Consider the following 8,448-nt stretch of genomic DNA (forward strand, 5'->3'; position numbering starts at 1 on the left):
CCCGTGTTGCTGTGGCTCTGGCATAGGCCAGTGACTACAGCTCCGATTTGACCCCTAGCCTGGGAACCTCCATATGCCGCGGGAGCGGCCCAAAGAAATAGCAAGAAGACCAAAAAAAACAAAAAAAAAACAAAAAAAAAAAAACTGTGGAAGGAAAGCTTCTACCTCACACACTTCTAAGAAAAAGAGCAACGCATCCATTTGTGATCAGTATCAACTCCCAATTGGAAAGGGGCTGTAGCTTATTGAGTACTTACTGGAAGCCAAGAATGTCCTGGGTGCTTTTTGTACCGTGGGAGTGGTGCTGTCATAAAGCGTGGTAGGTATGGAGCCACTTGGAGTTGGTCCCATTGGTGCTTGGGTTGTACTCTGCCAATTCTGAATCGAAAGAACAGATGCCGTTCCTTGATGGCCATTAAAAAAAAAAAAAAAAAAAAAAGGAGAGATGTGGTACATGTCTTCCCTACACTGCTTCCACACTTGGAGTCCAAAGATGACTGTTCTTAGCAAAGTCAGTCTTTCCCAATGCACAACCACTGTGCCCCAAGGGGCTACGTCCAGAGAAACTTACAAAATCAGCCACAGGCAGTGTCAGAATCAGCCCTTCCACACAACATGGTAGGCTCTGGTGTTAAGGCTCAGTCAAAAGCCCAAATAGCTACCATTTGTGTCAAGGTACATTTATTTCAGGTGCCTCATATCTTGTCCGCGAAACCTGCTTGGAGCAATTCCAAAAAGCCCTGTGGTGTGTCCTCAAGTTCTGTCCTCAGGGAACAGCGTCAGGGCTGTGACACTTTATCTCCCAGGAGTCCTCTGGGGTTCTAGGTAACTCCTCTGAGATCATGACCTGATGGAGTTTAAAAAAGCACAAATCTAAGAGTGCTTGCTTTCCTGCACGTGAACAAACAAGGCGGCTGTGCGAGTGATTCTTCACTTGATAAAGGAATGTTAAAATGTATATAACATATATTCAAATTATACACTCTGTATGTAAGGTCAGATTGTTATGCAAATGTTGTTCTCTATCATTTAAATGCTCCGATGGAATGCCGTCCTGAAGAATACCATAAGTTACCATGTCAGTCTTCTAATACTGAACTTCTCTAATTTTCCTTTACTATAAATTTTTCCTCACAATGAACACCAAATGCGTAAGTTTAAACGTTCCTGGTAACATTTTAAAATAAACTTTTCCAGCTGGAAAGCCGACCTCAGGGAAATCTAGGATCATGATGAAGTGAATTTGGGGACTATTTTGGAACACGTCACTCAGTCTGTCAGCGAGGTAATGAGTTAGAACCATGTAAAACCATGTAGAACATTTTCAAGGCAAACGCTGCTCAAGTCATGGACCTACATTCCTCTTCCTTGACTGTTTCTTTGCCTGGTCTTGTTGGGCCCCATCTGCCTCCCACACCTACTCCCTCCGACCTTAGTGTCTCTTCTTTGCTTTGGCCCAGGTGACTGACGCTTGACCAGGGCCTTGCTCTGTTTCTCCACCCAGGCACTGACTGGGGTGCTTCAGAGAGCCCAGCAAGGTGCCCTCTTCTTTCTTCCTTAGCCTTTTTTTTTTTTTTCTTTTTTTTTTTTTTTGGAATTGCTTACACCAGCCCTGCTTTCTGTGAAGCATGAGGAAGGCTTAAGGTTGTTATGAGTAGGGCAGAAGTTACGGGAAAGATAGAGAGTAATGCTGAAGCTGGGGAGCAGAAAACTCGGGGAGAACCCCCTCCTGGGCTGCACCCACAGACCTTCAAGGCCTGTACTTGTCCCGCTCTAAGACTCAAGAAAGAGCCCGGGATCAGTAACAGACCTCAGTGGTCTAATGGATGTGGGAACTTACACGTCTGAAACAAGGTCCTGGAGAAGGAGGGATTGCTAATGATGGGGAAATCATGTCAGCTTGGCTCATTAGTTACCAGGGAAACCAGCAGAGGGCCAGGCCCCTCACCACCCTGTGCTCAGCACAATCACTAGCTGGGGCCTGGGGCAAGCGTGTGGAAAGGTCAGCCCCGTGAGTGAGGTGAAGCAGGCACTGTTTGAGTGGATGTACAAAGAACAAGAGAACAGCCATCTTGAGTGGTCTGACCTACACCCACTTTCAGAGCACAGACCCCACCCTTCCCTAGGTGCCTTTCAGTCACGATATTCCAAACTCTATTTCCTTTCTGACCCAGGCTAATGTTTCAGTGACTGCGCATGAGCTGCAAGTTGCCTTTATTTTTATCTTCTCTTTGCAAATACCTGGGCTCCAATAATTTGAGATACATTGGCTTCGGGCTCTATAGTCCTTCTAGCCCTCTCAGATCTCTTGGAGACCCAGGTGCTTTCCCTGCTTCCCCTCTCATGGTAATGAGAGGCTGTGTTGCTCAGCCATTTAGTCATTCATTCATATTCATAGAAAAGCATAAAGACAATTTGCTTAATTACAGTGCTTGATGCTGTGATGTGTCTCCCAATTTTCCGTGTGTGGTTTCGTCTGTGTAACAGGCACTCCGCGTGAATTCAACACCTTTAATTGCTGGGGAACTTTCTCCAGGAGAAGTAATATGCAAAGAAGGAGACCGATTTCCAGGATTCCATTTAAAGAATGCTTATTTGACTCTGGTCTTATTGGGTTCAGGGGGCCTCGCTGAGCTGCTGCTCTGTGATTAGCATGTACAAACCAAAATTAAGCCTCTGGTTTGCATTCTTCACTTGCTAATGAAAGTTCTGTTTTGTATTTACCTGAGGTGAAGAGTTAGACCTCATCCTCTCCTGATATCACTGTGAAAGAAGGGAAGGAATAATTGGATGGTCTCTAAACCACAGAGGAAAACCCTGCAGCCTTTCACCTTAAAACTAAATTTCGTGAATCTATCAGTTACAGATTTTGTGGGGAAATAGAGTGTGGAATATGTGGTCTCCCTGCAAAGGCACTGAACAAATCCAGCAGGACGTGTTTGGTGGGGAGAATGCTTTGTGATCTCAGTGCCTGCCTTCTATAGGATTTCAAAAGAACAGCTGGAGAGGAGAATAAATATCATGCAAATACATTTGCTTTTAGCATATAGCTCTCCCTGTTTGATTTCAAAAATTCCACTTTTATCTGATATCATTTGGTCAAACTAAGGAGATTTTTTTCTTTCTAATCATTTACAGTCTAATGACAGATCAATGTGTTTCATCCTGGCCCTTCCTCTCACATGTTTCAAACAAGCATTCAGATGCTCGAGGCTGCTGCTGGCTGAGATATGATCTGAAGCCACGCATGATCAGGTCTGAAGTTAGTGTTAATATTCTTGCTTGGGCAGGATGGAACTAAGATTTGAAGTGAGCTAAGGATCCGTTGTGTTTTTCTTTCCCTTAGCATTGTTCTTCTATGTTCCAGAAAGAAGAAATAACCTAGCGCATTTGCTTTGTTCCTCAAACTTCCTCTGTTTTCAATATAACTCTAATAATTTACTGACCCCAAACTGGAATTTAGTCTGATTCTGCTCTGGGGGCTGGTGCTCTTCATTATTTATACTCATGAGCTGATTTATACTAACGGAGACAAAAAGACAACAGAGGTGGGAAGTTTTGTGATGAGTGTCTGAGAGGACAGGTGGGGAGAGGCAAAGGCTATCTTGGTGCTTTTTCTCTCAGCCTTGCACCTGGGCTGAATCTGATCTAGCGCAAGAGCACTCACAGATGGAAGCCGAGAGCATGTTTTTTATAGGAATCATTGGTACACACAGAACATAAGCAGTGGTATACAGACCAAGGTTATTTCTAAACATGATATAAAATAGGGTAAAGGAGGAGATTTTACATGGAGCAGGGAAAGAAGTTCAGTTTTTTGCAACTCAAAGCTTTGCATCTCTTAAAATCAGAAGAGCTGTTTCCTTGGGCAAATCTACATTGTCATGATGAGAACTGGCAGCCTTGTCAGCTAGGAGATGCCAGCCTCTGGTCGTTTTGCATCAGTAAAGAAGCTGACTTTGAAGATGAATAAGACAGGTCCTGAGCAAAGTGAGACACCCCTGGGTCTTCAAGAAATAACTGAAGGGGCAGCCTAGACCTTCTTGTTAGGCAGGTGGGTTCACCAGCCAGTGAAATTATGTGCTAATGTTACTGTGACTTCATTTGTATCCATAAACTGGTGAAGCCTAGGAAAAACCAGAATATGTTTGCTTCTATTTTAGACACAAATACCTACTGGGGACATCACATTTCAATTTGCTTGGAAATAGAGACACGGTGCTCTTGCCTTAGGGCACTTTGAGTTAATGTCAAATTACTGGCAGACAAGATGATCTTTTTATTGCACTTCCATTATTTCAGTGTATTTGCATTTGACGTCTTTTTCTAAAATCTGATGAGAGGACTTTTTATTTGTTTTGTGTTGTATCATGAATAGGAGATTACAGAAAGCGGTATCTTCCTAGGGGTGATAAAAACAAATATGGAGTTCCCGTCATGGCGCAGCGGAAACGAATCAGACTAGGAACCATGAGGTTGCAGGTTCGATCCCTGGCCTTGCTCAGTGGGTTAAGGATCCGGTGTTCCGGTGTTGCTGTGATCTGTGGTGTAGGTCACAGATGCGGCTCGGATCCTGCGTTGCTGTGGCTCTGGCGTAGCCTGGCAGTTGTACCTCTGATTAGACCCCTAGCCTGGGAACCTCCATATGCTGCGAGTGCAGCCCTATAAAGACAAAAAGACAAAACAAACAAACAAATATGAAAACTGCCTCTTGGCAGAGGACAGTATATGATATCCTATATACAGAGGGCTGGTAATGGAGGAGGTAGGATGTGGGGAGGGCAACATACAGGAGTTTTGATGAGACTTCTAGATTGTGAACTTGCAATGAAAACAGTAAGAGGATGAAGGGTGCCAACAGTAACCTTTAATCATTTCAAAGAAAGAATTTAAGTCACCCATTAGCTACTTCAATATTCAAGCAGCTGCCTATCTTTCTGGCTGCTCAGCTATCATCTGTCATCTGTCTATCTATCTCTCATCTAATATCTATCTATCCATCCATCCATCCATCCATCCATTGATCTATCATCTATCTAGCCACTCAGCTATCTGCCTTAAATATATGGTATCAATCTTCAATAGAATAAGGATATTTTCTTCATTTTATATACCAGAAACAGAAATTGCAGCTTTATGTTTATGATTTTAAAAACTACATATTTAATTCCTGACTTATGCTGCTTTTTTTTGGTAAAACAATGGTAAATTAAATACACTCTTAGGATTTTTTCTAGGACATAGTCCCTAAAAAGATAAGAAGAGTCTCTGTCTATGAACCATGCTGATGTTTTAGCACCCTGACCTTGCTCTATGAAGGACCAGGAGAATGAATGGGAGGAAAATGAGGCTGAGTCGGAAAAAGAGATGATAGAGAAGGTGGTAGCGTAGGAGCTCATTTAGCATGACTAGTCATATGGTACCACCCAAATTAAGGGGGGCTGGGGAAGAGAACTGGAAATGTTTATGCTTTACATGATGTTCATAAAGATAAATTTATGGGACATGGCAGCTTCAATTCTTTTGAAAGTCTAAAAAAGTTTTCATAATAACTATGTCTATTGTTCTCTGCCCTTATTTAGTTCCTAATGTGTGCATCACCATGCTAGATACACTGCACCCATTTCTTACTCACATTTACCTAAATCTTTGGTTTGGTCATTTTTATAGATGCTCAGGGAGATTACACAGCCACCCTGAGATAACATGACTAATAGTTGTACTAGTGGGATTTCAATTAAGACCTGCTTTACTCTAAAGTCTCAAAAGTAAACTCCCATGTTGTGATTTGATATTCACTAAGACTGGACTGATCAGTTTTTGTAGCAACTGGTGAATGTTGTGATTATCTACCCTTTGAGTTGATTCCTTTTTTCCACTGACTAGAGATCCAAAAAACCAGAGGGTCTAATTCCGGGAACACTCTTATTTTGGAAAACCAGATTAGAGGCCTGGGTTATTCTTTATCATCATTGTAGGAGAAAATGTCCCAATAAAATGTAGAAAGGAGAGACCCCAGCTATGATGACTAAGCAAAGTCTAGCCAACTGCCCCAACCAGTCCTCCCCCATGCATCTGCTTCTGTAAATTTGTTTCCGCATCTACTACCTTGCCTGACGTCACTCCAGTCCAACTAGCCAAGCTTGGACCCAGAAGATGTAGCCCATAAAAGCCTTGTGAAACCCTTCTTCCGGGCTCAGACTCTGGAGAGAGATCTCCTCTGAGCCCGCCGGCGTCATAAACCTGAGTTCTCCAACTCTCCGAGTGCTCGCTTGGTTTCTCGCCGGGTAAAAGAGCTGATCCACTACAGCCACAGAGCTGCCGGAGCTGGTACGCTACAGCCACGGGGCTGTCGCCAGAGCTGATACGCTGCAGCACAGGGCTGCTGGGTATATGCCGTAACATCATAATGACCAAAACATTTTTTTTCCTTTAAAAACTGTACATAAGTCTCAGCATATAAAATATCCTAAAACAAAACAATCCTTTTGGTTATTCTATTATAATCTGTATGTGTCACTACTTGTTGTCGTGAGACATGTTTCTACAATATTTTCTTAGCTTCTTTGCTGAAAACTCCCTCTTGTTCTGCTTTACTTTACCCCATCTTCCTGCTTGAAAAACAGTCACAGTGCTGGTAAATGACAAGCTTGAGAACAAAGACCTAAAGGCATAAGTTATTCATAGGGTCAGCTGAATGAGGACATGGTGCATTGGTCTAGGCATGTTGGACTTGTGCAGATTGGCATGCCATTTGCACAAGCATGATATGTCCTCAAAAGAATGAGAAAGAGGAACCTCATGGCCAAGTGGTTTATGAGAGGTGTTAGCAGAATATGCATTAGCAAAGAGAACCAAGGTGCAAACCTAGGCATGCCATTTGCAGAAGCACAGTGAGGATTCTCTGAAATGCTATGCATAGATAGCTAACTCAAAAGCTAATGATTGTTAAATGCCTAAGGTCAGAATAAAAGCTTAACCATCTACTAGTGAAGTGACTTTTAAAATAATAAAAAACTTATAAAATAATTAAAAACCCCTATATCCTCCACCTATAGCCCTCTCCTCACTTGACATAATCCTAAAGAGCACAATAAAAGCAGTGTGGTTTCTTGAGGCAGTGCTCTGGGTTGCTGAGACCTTGAGTCCCCCAGTTCCCATCTTTACTTAAGATAAATGTCTCTGTCTTGCTTGTTTTATGTTAACATTTTCCCTTAGGTTTCACAGCACCCAGTCTTTAGCCGCATCCTGCTGAGCTGGTCTCAGCAAATTGTGATCCCAAATTGAAATTTATCCTGTTACTTGGGATCAGTTTTGTTATAATACACACAACACATCCACACACACTTTCCACTACACACACACGTGTACACACACACACACACACACACGATCTTAATAATTTTATTGGTTTCTGGGACATTTTTTATTCCTAGTTTGGTGGTTAATCAGAATTTTAAAACCAGTAACTAATTTTCTTTCCATTCCCAATAAAATCTTTTTGTTTAAAATATTTAAAACATTGATGATCAAATTTTTCACAAATTCAGCTGCTCTGCTTTGGCAAATACATACGTAAATGGCAGAAAATAATGTGTTTGTGCCCATCCCATCCCTGAAAAGACACCAAAATTTTCCTTCATCTGAGTAGTAATCAAAATGTCCGAGCAGGGGAGAAAACAGGAGCTTCGCATCGGTCCGGTCTCCCTGGTCTTTGAATCTCTTCAGTCTCCTTTCTAAGGCGGGGGTCACTTGACCTCATTTGAAAGCTCAGTCTCATTCCAGGCTCTTGAATAAATTGTGACCTCAGTTGGGTCTGTGTAAGAACCTATGGCTCATGGCTACACTGCTCCCCGCAGCATCAAGTCACCCACACTGCAGTGTGGCTCTGATTACTTATACTGATATTTGTCTAGTTAGATCTCTGAATATCATTAATTTCTTTCAGGTGCTGTACTTGTCTAAGCCAGTAAAGAACTGCATTGGACATCCCAATATCTGGTATACGTAGTATAAGCTGTGTGCTACCAGTCATAGTGTTGGCACATTATGGAGGCTTACTACTCATTTGTTGACTTATATTGAATTATGTGCATGTCATTTTTCTTAATAGACTGGATTTCCTCTCTGTTTCCGTAAGTAGACGGGCCCTTACCTCATCTTCGTTCTCTCTGCTTGCCATAGGCAGGCTGCAGTTTTAATGCAGGATTCCAATCTCTCTGGATCTTCTGTCATTCTATGGATTATATCATGCCAGTAAAAAGACATGGCAATATAAATTTTTGTAAAATCCCAAACATATGTAACTGATTTAAGACAAGGAAGGACAGCAATTCATACTAATCACATCCATTGCTCTTTCTGATCAGCGAGCAGAGGAATAGCGTGAGGTAGAGCCTAGGTGAGCAGTATGTGATGTGGGCAAACTTAGCAAATGCTCAATGTGGA

The sequence above is a fragment of the Sus scrofa genome, chromosome 4 (assembly GCF_054392235.1).
Source record: "Sus scrofa isolate SSC_HxYL_T2T_F1_AM1 chromosome 4, Sscrofa_HxYL_maternal_Yorkshire_Landrace_v2.0, whole genome shotgun sequence".
Taxonomy (NCBI): Eukaryota; Metazoa; Chordata; class Mammalia; order Artiodactyla; family Suidae; genus Sus; species Sus scrofa.